The sequence below is a fragment of the Lygodium microphyllum genome, chromosome 18, assembly GCF_053477565.2.
Source record: "Lygodium microphyllum isolate KBCC chromosome 18, Lygodium_microphyllum_v1.1.10, whole genome shotgun sequence".
In the NCBI taxonomy this organism is placed as follows: Eukaryota; Viridiplantae; Streptophyta; class Polypodiopsida; order Schizaeales; family Lygodiaceae; genus Lygodium; species Lygodium microphyllum.
The window spans coordinates 106454900-106470591 of NC_141152.1; the positions used below are offsets into that span (position 1 = coordinate 106454900).

Consider the following 15692-nt stretch of genomic DNA (forward strand, 5'->3'; position numbering starts at 1 on the left):
GAGTTGTAGCACACCTAGCACCAACTACTTCCTCCACCCTACCACATGATATATCAATGGTAGCTTCAAAGACTGTAATACCACATGAGCCCCCCAACCTTGACCCTCCTCATTCAACAATATCATATGACAACCAACTATCAACTAAGCTCTTGCAATAGCAACTAATGCCCACAATCCCCCCTATACCTTTTGATATAGTCATGGCCATATATAACTTAATGCAATGGAGATGGAGATGAGAAGTCTAGTATTAGATAGTAACCCCAATATCAATTACAACCATACTACCATGAAGCACCTACATAAAACAATGTTAGCATGTTGCAATCAACTAAGACGAAGCACCCCACTCATGTAGGCTCTCTTGGTGTAGTCGAGAGTGGTGGATGGAGAGAGAGAGAGAGAGAGAGAGAGAGAGAGAGAGAGAGAGAGAGAGAGAGAGAGAGAGAGAGAGAGAGAGAGAGAGAGAGAGAGAGAGAGAGAGAGAGAGAGAGCCAACTTGCTCTATCTATGAGCCTACACATGATGCCCCTCATTGAGGCAAAACTTATCTTCGACACTATCCAATCTTCCAATAGCTTCTACAAGATCACTTGCATCATTGTCCGATTCTTCTTTCCCTAGACATAGGACTTGTTTAAGAGAGCTAGCATCCATTTCATCACCTTTCATTCTTCTAGCATTGTCAACTTGTAACACTATACTCACACCTTGTCAACTTATAACCTTCGAGAATTGCATCTCTCTATGTTACAATGCTAAGTAGCAACAATAGTGACTTTACTGATGAGGATGGGTAGCTGTGGCCCATCCAGAGGATGTGTAGGTTTGGAGGGGGCGGAGGTCATGATGTTGCGCATCCACCACTACAAATCTGAAGGTGGAGTTTTTCACCAAGAAATTGATCACATTACTCAATGTCATTAGAAGTTTATTTTTTGTTGTGTACTGTATCTTTTGTGTTTGTATTTGCATGATGCACGACCACCTGTAGTTAAGCAAGGCACACTTGTTGGGGCACAGATCGAGTGACATGTAAAAGGATGTGCAACATAGAATCAATGGTAATGATGTAGATCTTGAGCAAAGAATCCAGGATTTTGGACCCAACAAATATGATGAGAAGCCTTAAGGGTTTTGGATGTTTGTGTTTGAATCATTCCAAGATGTAACTCTTCTTTGATATGCATTGTAATATCCTTGGTTGTTGGTATCCCTACTGAGGGTATTAGCCAAGTTTTAGGACCTAGAGAGAGAAAAGAAGAAAATCAAAGTGCAAGTACTGCGTTTTGGTGAAAGAAAGACTACATTGATCTATAATCTTGTAGTGGGAGATGTTGTAGTCTTGTCACAACTGGTGATCAAATCCTTGCTGATGGCATTCTTCTATCTAGGAACTCTTTGACAATCGATCAGTCAAGTTCGAAAAGGGAAAGTGAACCTATTTATCCCAGTGAAGAGAAACCTTTTCTTTTGTTTGGTGCCATGATTCAAGATGAGTCAGGTAAGATGTCATGACTGCTGTTGGCATGAGAACAGAGTGGGGAAAGTTGATGTCCAAGCTCAGTGAAGGGGGAAATCTGGAGACACGGTTACAGGTTCAGCTCAATGTGGTTGCAACTACCATAGGGAAAATTGGTCTAGCTTTTGATCTTCTTAATTTTAGAGTCCTTTTGGTATGATTTTTGATAGCAAGGTTTCAATGGAGATCTGAGTATTTTTTGGAAATTGTGAATTACTTTGCAATTGCAGTTACAATCCTGGTCGTTGTGGTTCCTGAGGGGCTCCCTCTTTCCGTAAATATAAGCCTTGCTTATGCCATGAAGTAGATGATGAATGACAAAGCTCTTGTTTGCAATCTAGCAACATGTGAGATCGTGGGCTCAACAACATGCATTTGTAGTGATAAGACACGAACTCTAACAACAAATCATATGACCGTTGTGAAAGTATGTTGTGCTGAATTTGTGGGCAATGAAAAGAAATAAGATCTCGATGTGAGATACTTAAGGTTGAACCCTTCAGTTCAGAGAAAAAGAGGATGACAATATTGTTGAAATTGGCAAACATATGGTGACACGTTGACGTAATCTCTGATGTCAATCAGAGAATGTTTTTTTTGTGTGCCTCAAACAAAAGAAGCAGGACGATATTTTGAACAATGCTCTTTTGAAGCTTTTTTAAAGCTTTACGAGGCATCAGACGATTATAAAAGGAGGAGGTGAACAAAGGTTAGCAGTGTGGAGATAAAGGAGTTTGACAGAGCTTGCAAAGGAAGACAAACGAGGAGGCGCAAGAAAGAACGAGAAGATCAGAGAAGAAGACCAGAAGGTGACGACAAGGAACGGGAGGCCTGCGGAAGAAGTTGCTATGAGAATGGGAGAGCCGAAGGAGGATGAAAAGCCGATGTTGACGAGCTTGGAAGACGCAGAATTTGAAGACGAAGAAGAGGACGGAGTTGTAGTGGCGACAGCAGAAGACAAATGAGGTGGTTATAAAGACAAAGCTGTAGTGACGACATGCAAAGGAAAAGACGAAGACGCAAAAACCGACGGGTGGAAGCAAGAGGAAGGAGCTGAAGTGGAAGGGGAAAACGAAGCAATGTTGAATGCAGTAGAAAAGAAGGAATCAATGACAAGAAGGCAAGCGGACGGATGGAGAAAAGACGTGGCAAAAGAAGGAGGAATCCAGGCAGAAGGTGACGGAGAGGAATAAGCATCACCTAGCTTCTCCAACAGACTAGCCTTCTCCTTCATCATCATCTCATTGTCTTATTGGCAACTTCGTCATCACCTTCTTTGATGGCGTCTCTAGCATGATTTTTTTTTCTGATGAGTCTCAACTTGTACTTGATTGGAAGGTGGAGCGCCTTTCACCTACCGCCATGCCAACATTATTCGAGAGCACTTACCGAATCTCCACGTATTTATAAGGCCTTGCCTGCACAGTCTTTTAACATCATATAGAGCTGCCTTCAGCTTAATATTCTCCGTCACAAGGCCATGGAAGCTACATTAAAACTTGTTCATTTGGTGAGGCCAAGGGTATTCTTACAGGTGATTATTTGTCTCTAAACCTCAAGACTTACCTATATGCAAGCGTCTCTACATCAAAGAATATTTTACTCTATCATAATTCCAAACGAAGTCAAACATATGAGTTGACACATCTCTAACTCAAGTGCAATATGAAGATGATAAAAGCTACTTAAAAACTGTGAAAGAGATGGAGTTATCTTGCCATGTACAAGAATTCTTATTGATATTGACATTCAAGCAACGGATCATATTTCTCTTCATGTTTGCTGTATGAATACCTACTTTGGTATGTATTCCTTGTAACTCTCATGATAGAGTTTTGGTTTTTGTAATTTTGCTTGGTTTTGTGTTTGAATTTCCATCTTGTCTAGTGTCCTTGCAACAAACGACCTTTCATGAACACCGGCGCAAATCCCGGGCGACATCGTGAGCTCTCGAATTCAATTCCTCCATTCTTTCTATCCTATTCCCCTATAGAATCAAGACTCTTCTTGATTTCTCGAAATTCTTAGTGATCTCCTCTTCCTCTCCCCCCCTCCCTCCCCCCCCTCCCTTTCCCCTACCCCCCCACATCGAATCAAAATTCCATCAATCTAATTTCCCCCAAGCTCCTTCACCGAATTTCCCTTTTTATGATCTCGTAATTAAAGACCGTGGCCCCAAGGAAGAAAACTATGAAGGTCATAGAGGTAGGAGCTACCAATAACGCTGTGGACATAATTATTACAAACAGAATGGTAAGTACGAGGATTATAAACGAAGTCATGAAATACCATCAACCAAGCACCTGCCACAGATCCTCATATACTATTTTTCTTAAATAAAAATAGCTAGCATGCCTTTATCCCATAAACACGCAATAGAAGCTCCATGCATAAAATAAGATTTTATTTGATTCATGCATATAATTTCTTTGAGCTGGTATTCTTAACCGTGAATTCCAAGGGGCAACTTGGGTTTGTACAAGATGAACCTAAGCGAGTACAAGGAATGTACTCTGTCCCCCTAAAAGATTTAACATTTTTTATTTTTGTGTTGATCAAATGAAATCTCTAATGGGTAATCATGAATGCTAATCCTCGGTATATAAAAGAGCTTAGATGCAATTGCCAAATGATACTATTCGTAATTAAACTAACCAAGATTTTCTTTTATTGCGGGCAAAGACCCACGAAACTCCGAGTTATCCTTAAGTATGGAATTCTTGCTTAAATTCAAACCAAACTAATCCCCAAGGAAGAGGAAGTCCAGGAAAACTATTGGAAGGTATTGCCACTCATGCTAATTTGTCTCGAGTTATATTGTCACTTATGCTAATTTGTCTCAAATTTATTTTGCCACTTATGCTAATTTATCTCGAATGTATTTTTTCACTTATGCTAATTTGTCTCAATATTATTAAAGTATTGCTACTTATGCTAATTTTTCCACTTATACTAATTTGTCTCGATATTATTAATTTTGGAAAAGAAAATATTTTTCTTAGAATAGATAGCACGTCCAGCAAAAGCTTCAACAAACTCATCCACAATAGGTCTTGCACCAACATTTCAAATAGTGACCTTGTTTGCTGGCTGTAGGTCCTGTATGAATCTGAGTGTCCCATCATTCTTAGGAATTGTAAACCATCTGTTGGAATATGGAGCTAAAGATAGCTTTAGAATCCCCATCCTGATCTGCTCATTCAAAAGCTCTACCAATTTGGGCAAGTAAGCCATCGGTATAGGAATAGGCTATAGATTCCAAGGGACATGCGGAATGGTAAAAATAACCATAGGCGTCACAACCTTAGGATCAACGCATCCAATCTCATGTGGAAAGAAAGAAAAATCTTTTTCATGTCTACATAGCATCTCTTCAAAACATCTTATCTCTTTAGGAAGCAGAAAATCTTTGGTCCCAATCTTCATCTCTTTCAACGTCTCAACTAAAAACTTATGTCTAATACCTGCAGGATCTCGCAAAGGAGGTTGCATAGCAGCTCTCCTAATCATCTCATTAGTGTCGAACGGTAGATATCCTGCAACTGGTCTAACCTTCTTGTCAACTGTCTCATATTTTGTCTGAACTTTGGCTTCATTGCTACAACCTGCAAATTTCAACCCTTGTTGAAAATACCTTGGTAAACACAAATTTTGCTTTGTATAAACAGCAACATCCAACTTTGTTTGCTGAAATATTTCAATAAAGAATACTTTTTGCTTAGAATCCTTAGCACCCAAATTGTTTTGAAGCATGAAATCATTAATTTTGTAATACATCGCCAGAGAATGGACCTTGAAGACATATGACAACTCTTGATTGTTAGCATTTAGCAATACCGAAAGTTCTTCCATGGTATTTGAGCATGAAAGGCTATCGTAGAGACCATCTATCCGATCTTCTTCTTGCAAAACACTTGCAAGCATCAATTCTTTTTCTTTTCTTTTTACATACTACATGGCAGCTCTAGGCATATCAGAAATATGCTGAAAAAACAAAGTACTTTCAATGGATACACCATAAACACATGAGGAAAAACTGCCACTGCCAGGAGAGGCGAGAGCTTTCCCTAACTCGTACCACTATCATCTCACAAGACAGTGATACCTAACTAACAAAAATCCGGCTCCCCTATTGGAAGAGGGGAATCCCTCAAAGAATCTTTATTCCACCAATAATTGATGCAAGCGGTCATGAACTGGATAGCTCTCTTTCCATCCTTGCTTCGGATATGTGCATAGGCAGACCCATCATCCAGAACCTTAGTCTCCATCTGAGACTCAGTAATAAATGAATGCCCTAAAATAATAGGATAGGAACAAGAGTTTTGCACAAAGAAATGATAAGACTCACCCACATCTCCAATAGAAATCTTCAAGTTTGAACAAGCAACATACAAATCTCCTGCAATGTTGTTGACCGCACGCATGCGCCAACCATGATCCACATAAACTAGCCATCTACCAGTATCATATAAACCTCACACTATGACATTAATCTCAGAGCCATAATCTAAAAGAGAAACACAAGGAGTATCAGTCTCATCAAGCTTGACTACAGTCTCTATAGACGTTGCACGAGCCCAGTGACTACAAGAAAAATGGCTATGAGGCACCAATCTAGGCGCATCTTCGCTCTTATCATACTGTACGGGTTGAAGTAAAGGATGAAGAGACTTCTTGGACTGCATACATAGAGCTCCATTTGTAGACTCCTCAATAGTCTCCTCATTAGACTCAATCTCCTCAATCTGCAACCCATAGAGAATAACCTCAGCAACAGCTAAAGCCTCTCGATGGATCATATCTTGTGTCGACTCTTCAATAACTTGTTATTTTCTTTTAATGATGTGGATGATAACATCATGAAATTCTCTTTTAGAAATACCCAAGACTTCTCCAAGAGGAATTTCAATTTTGCAATTAAGAATCCGATCCTCAAGTACCTTTTTCAAGTCCATGGTTGTCTCGATGTCGAATAGCAGCTTGAATCCAAGTTGCTTTTTCAGCTTCGAATCCTTTGTGTTTGGGGCCTTCTGATCTTCTTATACTTTTGGCTTCTGTACGTCAGCCATACTCTACTCCAGTCCTAAAGAAGAAGGCTGAAGGACTGGATCACTCCTCCTAGCTGCCCTCTTTGATCCTTCATGTTGATCATTATCTCTTTTTCGCTTTTCTTTAACAAGTGCTTCAAATCCTTGAGATTTTGTGATGTAAGCATAGATAAAAAACACATCGACACAATCATTCCATCTAGTCCCTTTTCTAATTGCATCTCCTATGGTTGAAAGTTCAAATGATGAAGCTTTACCTTTCTTTTCTGCAAGCAGTGCATAGGACCATAAATGAGATTTATCCTTTGGCAACTGCTCCAATTGAAGACCATAGGCAACAACTTCTCTTGCCACCTCTCGTATCACATAAGAAGAGCGCAAAAGAGACTCCTCCAATAATTTCTTCATATCTCCTTTGCCTAAATTTGGTTTAATCGGTTGCTCTGTATCTTTGAAACATATCATCTTCTCCTTCCAGACCGCTAACTTCAATCTTTTCACCTCTTCAAATTCCTAACAGTCCTTCCATTCATGATCTAGACTATCACACCACATGCAAGGGTGAAGACGATCATTTCTGGAAGAATTCATAGGAGTAGAAGAGGTTGGGGCAGAAATTGGGGTTGGATTAAGTGGCTGTTCTTCTCTTCTGGTCATCTTAATTTGAAGATCTTTCAAGTTCTTTGAAATTTCCTCCCCCATGTCTTCGACAATCAGTTTGGTAGATGGTCTGACAACCATAGTAGGAATAGGCATAGAAGTAGGCATAGACAGAGGATGAGAAATAGGAGAAGAAGTGGAAGGAGCAACAGGAGAAGTAGGAGAAGTCGAGGTAGGAGAAGACATCGCTAGAGTTGTTTGCATCCATCAACAATATCTTGCCAATCCGTCTTCAATCCCATAGGCTATTTACAATCTTCAAGAAGCTCTCCCAACTCATTCTGAAGTGCAGGATCAGTCGCTTGCAAGAATAACTCCACTTTATCCGAGTTTAGGGCTCTTTGCTCAAGTGCATCCAACTAGTTGTATTGCTCTTGAAACTCTCGCAACAACTCAAAAGCAACAAGACCTTTGTTGGGTTGATAGATCCACTCTCTAAATGTCTTCCACGTAGCAATACCATAATCCTCCAGAAAATATTTGTCTTTGAGCGCTTTCTTGAAAAAATTTCAGTTTGAGTCTTACATAAACAAATCGGTCACTCTAACCCGCAAAGTAGGCGTGACAAGCCCTAGGAAATAGTTGCTCCAATTGGATGGATTCCGAAGAAGCGCATCCGACTTTCAAAGACTTTAAGATAGGCTGAAACATTCCAGCCATCAAATAATTTGTGCTCACTAACCACAGCCTCAATGGCTTTAGTTGAACCATGCGTATGCTCTTGTTCTTGATGTAGCATTCGTTGTTGATCCAATTGTTGTTAATCTAATTATTGTTGATGTAACTGTTGCTTCTGCTGCATCGAAACTATATCTACTGGTTCTGCATCATAATGGCTAAAGAAAGAGTTTGCAATAAAGTTTTCATCTCATCGATTAAAAAGTAAGAAGCAGTCGATGATTAGAAGTGATGCTTTCATGTCGGGTTGACCAGATCCCACATGGGATTCGCACGAGTGTTCGTGAAAAGTTGCTCACTGTAGGGATGCTAGGCGAGATGGAAATTCAAGCACAAAATCAAGCAAAATTACAAAAACTGAAACTCTATCAGGAGAGTTACAAGGAATACATACCAAACTAGGTATTCATACATCAAACATGAAGAGAAATATGATCCGTTGCTCGAATGTCAATATCGATAAGAATTCTTGTACATGGCAAGATAACTCCATCTCTTTCATAGTTTCTAAGTAGCTTCTATTATCTTTGTATTGCACTTGAGTTAGAGATATGTCAACTTGTATGTTTAACTTTGTTTGGGATTATGATAGAGTAAAATATTATTTGATGTAGAGATGCTTGCATATAGGTAAGGCTTGAGGTTTAGAGACAAATAATCAGCCACAGGAATAGCCTTGGCCTCACCAAATCAGTCAATGAATGAGTTTTAATGTAGCTTCCATGGCCTTGTGAGATGGAGAATATTACGCCGAAGGCGGCTTTATACTGCGCAGGGAAGGCCTTATAAATACGTGGAGATTCAGTAAGTTCACTCGAATAATGTTGGCATGGTGGTAGGTGAAAGGAGCTCCACCTTCCAATCAAGTGGAAGTCGAGACTCATCACAAAAAAAAAAGCATGCTGGAGACGCCGTCAAAGAAGGTGATGGCAAAATTGCCAATAAGACAACGAGATGATGACGAAGGAGAAGGCTAGTCTATTGGAGAAGCTAGCTGATGCTTATTCCTCCATCACTTTCTGCCTGGATTCCTCCTTCTTTTGTTGCGTCTTCTCTCCGTCCGTCCGCTTGCCTTCGTGTCGTCGATTCCTTCTCTTTTGATGCGTTCAGCGTTGCTTTGTTTTCCCCTTCAACTGCAGGTCAGTACCTTTGACTTCGGCTCCTTCCTCTTTCTTTCACCCAATCGATTTCTGCATCTTCGTCTTTTCCTTCGCACATCGTCACTATAGCTTTTTCTTCATCACCACCTTGTCTGTCTTCTTCCATCGCCACTACAACTCCGTCCTCTTATTCGTCTTCGACTTCTGCGTATTTCAAGCTCGTCAACTTTGGCTTTTCGTCCTCCTTCAACTCTCCCATCGTTACAACATCTTCTTCCGTCGGCCTCCCATTCCTCGTCGTCACCTTCTGGCCTTCTTCTCTGATCTTCTCGTTCTTTCTTACGCCTCCTTGTTTGTCTTCCTTTGCAGGCTTCGTCGAATCCCTTCGTCGCCACACTACTAACCTTCGTTCGCCTCCTCCTTTTATAATCGTCCAATGCCTCGTAAAGCTTTAAAAAAGCATTGTTCAAAATATCATCCTGCTTCTTTTGTTTGAGGTGCAAAAAAAAAATTTCTTGGATTGACATCAAATATTACGGCGACGTGCCGCCATACGTTTGCCAATTTCAACAATACCATCATCCTCTTTTTCTCTAAAGTGAAGGGTTCAACCTTAAGTATCTCACATTGACATCTTATTTCTTTTCATTGCCCACAAATTTAGCACGTCATACTTTCACAATGGTCATATGATTTGTTGTTAGAGTTCCTGTCTTATCACTGCAAATGCATGTTGTTGAGCCTACGGTCTCCCATCCTACTATATTGCGGACAAGAGCTTTGTCATTCATCATGTGCTTCATGGCATAAGCAAGGCTAAGAGTTATGGAAAGAGGGAGCCCCTCAAGAACCACAACGACCAGGATTGTAACTACAATTGCAAAGTAATTCACAATTTCCAGAAAATACTTGGATCTCCATTGAATCCTTGCTATCAAAAATCGTACCAAAAGGACTATAAAAGTAAGAAGAGAAAAAGCTAGACCAATTTTCCCTATGGTAGTTGCAACCACATTGAGATAAACCTATAACCGTGTCTCCAGATTTCCCCCTTCATTGAGCTTGGACATCAATTTTCTCCACTCTGTTCTCATGCCAACAGCAGTCACGAGCATCTTACCTGTCTCATCTTGAATCATGGTACCAGACAGAAGAAAAGGTTTCTCTTCACTGGGATAAACAAGTTCACTTTCCCTTGTCAAACTTGACTGATCAATTGTCAAAGAGTTTCCAAATACAAAAATGCCATTAGCAAGGATTTGATCACTTGTTGTGAAGACTACGACATCTCCCACTACAAGATTATAGACCCATACACTCTTTCTTTCACCAGAACGTAGTACTACTTGCACTTTGATTTTCTTCTTTTCTCTCTCTAGGTCCTGAAACTTGGCTAATATCCTCAGTAGGAATACCAACAGCCAAGGATATTACAATGCATATCAAAGAAGAGTTATATCTTGGAATGCTTCAAAGACAAACATCCAAAACCTTGAGAAGGCTTCTCATCATATTTGTTGGATCCAAACTCCTAGATTCTTTGCTCAAGATTTGCATCATTACCATTGGTTCTATGTTGCACATCCTTTTACATGTCACCCGATCTATGCCCGCACTAGCAAGTGTGCCTTGCCTAACTACACGTGCTTGTGCGTCATGTAAATACAAACACAGAAGATACACACAATGAAAAATAAACTTCTAATGACGCTGACTAATGCAATCAATTTCTTGGCGGAAAACTTTGCCTTCAAATTTGTAGTTGTGGACGCGCAACGTCACGACATCAGAGTATACTCCTTGTCCTCTTGATGAGAAATTCACGTACTCGTGCTTCTCTTGCACTACAACAAAAGGCCTCTTAGACGCACTTTTAGACGCGATTTTTGAATATACAGAAAATCTTATGGGTGCGTCTACAAACTCACGTCTATAATCGCATGTATTAAGAAATTTACACGCAGAAATAGACGTGTAACAGAGGCACATATACACGCGTAAATACAAGCGCATAAAAAAACCAAAATTGTTATTCATTTAATTTATTTTGTGTGTCTACCAGCTCATCTACATGGCAAATTAGACGGGCATATAGACACGCCCGTAGACGCGCTTTTACAAGCGCCCATAGACGCGAACGGAAAACAAAAAATCTCATTTTTTTTAAATATATATTTAATTTCTTTTTTTAAATTTAAATTATGTAGCACTTGTATAAGCGCGTGTACTCTGCATTTTAGACGCGCTTATAAATGCGTGTTTTCTGCAATTTAGACGCGCAGATAGACATGCAAAATAGAACTGGCTCTCTGGTTTTTTTTTTCCCTCTCATACATCAGATTGTGCATTTGGAAAAAAGACAATGGATCTAAAAGCACGAGAATTGAAAATAAAAGTCCATGTATTCATTATAGATCAAAAGCATTTACATGGGGAGTTTAAGTGCTTGCGACCTAAAGCGTGGCCACAAGTAGTAGGCTCAAAGATGGATAATACATATACAAGAAAACAAGGCCATAGAGGAGGTATGGTGCTCCTCTATGAATCTGAAGAAGAAACATCTTTGCTAGCACCACCATGGCTACTAGCATCTCTATCCCCCTTCTCGCTATGCTCCACATCCGGGTTCGCCTACATACACAAAAGATCAAGGTTGCTAACGTACACATGGTGGAGAAAAAGTTATAATTAGCTATACTTTTAATAGGAAAGTAAGAAAAACATATCTCCTCTAGCTGTGAATCCTCATAGCCCGGTTGTATTGGTCCTCAGTGATGAGACCCTCCTCATAGAAGTGAAGCCATGTGGCTGTGCGGTTATGGCCTCGATGGTAACCTACCTCTCTAGGAGTAGGTATCCTACCAACGATAGTAGTCTGCAAAACAATTATGATATATTCAAACAATTATGAGACACAATGTATTAGAACAAATTATATAAAGAATTGAAAGAAATATAAATTTTAAAAAACTAGAAATCAAAATATACTTACAAACTCTGCCTCCCACGACTCTCTGCCACCCGATCCGTAATGCGATGATCCCATGGTTTCCATTTGGATGCGTCGCGCCTCTGTGTGCTGGCGACTCTTCACTTTCTCTGCTGCTTTTTTCTTGGCTTTCTTCCACTCTATACGGTGGCACATAGGTCGCTGGCTATAGGCTCCACGCCCCTCCTCCTGTCTCCACATTAAGTCCCTGGCATGTGTCATGAGGTGGGATCTTTTGTTGTGAAGCAAATCCCTCACTTTTGTGCGTCCCCAATCATCCGAGAATTGCTGACCCTCAGGATTTGGGTACCTTCTATGGACTGCCCTTAACACCTCCTGCCACAAGCCGCTTTTCTGATTTTTGAAGTAGACGAAACAATCTTTATATGGTGCATGCACGATGCTCCTCATGTACGCCATTACATCCCTTCCTTCATCATCATGGAAGATGCCACCAGTATCTATAACTCTATAGTACTGGTGTACAGACTCCTCTATGTGATCTACTGGTGAGGGTGATCGCTCGCTACCTCCTAGGCAACCCCCACACAAGCCTCGTCCTCCCCCTCGACTCTCCCTCCTCCCTTTCTGTCGACTACCCTCTGTCTCACTGGATGCACGTGCTTCTGCAGATGCACGTGCGTCGACTGATGCTTGTGCTTCAGCCGATGCATGTACAGGTGCTGCACGTCGAGTACCTGCAATTGGAGTTTGGGAAGTAGTGCCAGGCAAAGACGTCAGAGGCGTTCCAGATATGACGCTGAATACCTCGTCTACTGTGGGAGAGCGGCTAAGGTATCTGGTCATCTCTCCCATGAAGTCCTCCCTACTAGAAAAACCTCCAAAAAATGCATTGATCCCCTATTTTTGTTCTTAGTTTGCTTTAGTTATCAATATAAAGAAACATAATAAGCAAAATAACGTTTAGGCAATGAAAATGGTTTTTTATCAGAGCTGGATGGCGCGTGTATAACCGCGTCTAAAATGCAGGATAGACGTGCTCTCAAACGTGTCCCTAGGTCAGAGCGCATGTATATCCGCATCTGAGATGTAGTAATACGCGCTATCAGATGAGATTTCTAGGTCAATGCTTCTGGAGCACGCGTGTATCCTCGCATGTGGACTGCAGAATACACGCGCTTGGAGATGCGACCCTGAAGTCAAAGCTTCTGGGCAGGGCGTGTGTATTCGCGCGTCTCACATGTAGGATACACGCACCTAGAGACACGACTTTGAAGTCAAAGCTTCTTCTGTGCAGAGCGCGTGTATTCTCGCGTCTCCGACGCAGAATACACGCGCTTTGAGACACGGCCTCAGGCGCAATGAGAGAAAACATAGCTTTGCGTCTATCCTTGCATTTGTACTGAAATATAGACGCCCCGGGAAACGCACTCAGTCGACTAATTTCAGTCCGACGACTGCCATTCATGATTTATTTGTGCTATACAAAATGCAATCATAAATCCTAATACACAGACAAAGAGAGTGAGTGAGAGAGAGAGAGAGAGAGAGAGAGAGAGAGAGAGAGAGAGAGAGAGAGAGAGAGAGGACTCACCTTGGGTGTTTGGTGTGGCGGGTGGTGGCGCTTCTTCCTTCTCCTTCTTCCTCTCCTTGGTGAGTTACTCTCCCTTGATGCTTACTTGCTGCTTGTTGTCTCCTCCCTTTGCTTCTTCTTCCTCTTGTTCTCCTCTCTCTTGTTTTCTCTTTCTTCCTCTCCTTGGCTTTCCTTTTTCCCCTCTTGTGTGTTTGAAATGAAAGAAGAGGTGAGTCATGAGGAGGTGAGGCATGAAGAGACTGCATGTCGGCTAAACTCGAGCTTCAGAACCGCAAAAAACGCAGGAAAGGAAAAACGCAGTTTGAAAAGAAATGATTTAAGTATCTTTTGAATTTTGACGTTTGCGTCTATTTTTGTGTGTATATGCGCGTCTAAGTTTACGTAAACGCGCGTATAGACGCGAACTTAGACGTGCAAATAGACGCAAATTTAGACATGTACGTAAACGCAGATATAGACGTGCATTTAGGTTTTATCATAATTTTTTATTTTTAAGATAAGTTTTGATAGTAAGTTCTTATCATAAGTTTTTATGTATTTATGATAAGTTTTGTGTATTTAAAATTGAGATCTTAGAATAATTAATACGCTAGCTTGAAGTTTTTATGTAAACATATGAATGATAAATATTTTGATGTTGTCATGAATTAGATTTAATCATGTCGTTGTCATCACCTGTGTGATGCATGCTGATGAGTCAACGAGCACATCCTCAAGTGAGGATGAAACATTACGTCTTCATAATCGAGATGCATGGCTACAACGAAAAATTAAATGCATGTGTGATCGTTGTCGAGGGTGTATTTTTTGAGCACGTCGAGTTGCAATGTCACACTTTAGCATGTATGGAGAATGGGACCAAGAAAAATCACCGGTATTCATTGTTTTTTTTTAACACTAAGATTGCTAGTCTATGTTACTCAATATATATCAACGTACATGAAACTCCCTTTTGTGGTTGAGTAGGATGTGGTGCCACATCCTCAGATGCTCCCTCTCGGGCGTCGAGAGGCTGCAAAACGTCGGTGCGAGGAGGCAGAGTCTTCAAGAAGAGTGGAGACTGACGACCATGATAGTAGCCCTCATGAAATGCCCCATCAAGTTGTAGAGGATGAGATTTTGGACAACATGGTACACCATCTATTTTCACAACCGATTTAGAGAGAAGGTCACTCTACGAAGCCAGATGATCCACTATACGTAGCGCCATCTACTCCGTTGTATGAAGGTTGAATGTACTCCGTTCTTTGTACGTCCCTCGAGATACTTAACTTGCAAACAATTTATGGATGGAGTAATGTCAGTTTGAATGCGTTATTGAAGTAGGTATCAATTCAGTTTGGCTTATGAATCATAATATTAATTGTTCTATTTTGAAATCAAATAGAAATATATGTTGATGGTTTTTTAACTCACTTTTAAAAATATATGTAGGTTATTATCACAAAAGATTCCAAAAGGAAACAAATTGCCAACTAAGAGAGAGCAAGCAAGACATTACTTGACATCTCTGGGAGGCCTTGATTATGTCAAGATCCATGCATGTGTCAATGATTGTGTCTTATTTCGTGGGATTCATGAGTTCGCATGAGAGTATCCTGTTTGTGGCGAATCAAGATACGAAGTGGAGATGAAGTCAATGGATGTGCCTCGTAAGGTTTTGCGACATTTTCTGATTGTTCCACGTGTAAAACTTATGTTCAAGTGTAAGTCTATTGGAAAGCTCATATCATGGCATGCTAGTCATCGTTCAAGTGATGGAAAATGGAGGATCCCTGTAGACACAGCGGTATGGCAACATATAGATAATTTGTGGCCCGTTTTCAAAGAAGAGCCAAGAAATTTGAGATTTGGTTTAGGTATGGATGGAATCAATCCATTTGGCATCAAAAGCACATCATACAGTGTATGGCCAGTGGTATTGGTAAACTATAATATTTCTCCATCCATAGCAATTAAAAAGGGACATGTAATGTTGTCCCTTCTGATTCCTGGAAAGCACAAGGTAAAAAACATGGACATTTACTTAGAGCCTTTGATTGAAGAGTTAGAAATATTATGGAAAGGTATTGAGATGCAAGATACAAGCGCATCTGCATCCTCTAGAGATTTCACGTTGAAGGCCATGTTGTGG

General features: G+C 40.6%; 1 pseudogene; it reads left to right on the plus strand.

The window, feature by feature from the left end:
• The first annotated feature begins 758 nt into the window (after positions 1-758).
• Positions 759-2080, plus strand: LOC148021231 (putative calcium-transporting ATPase 8, plasma membrane-type pseudogene; annotated as a pseudogene).
• The last annotated feature ends 13612 nt before the right edge of the window (positions 2081-15692 follow it).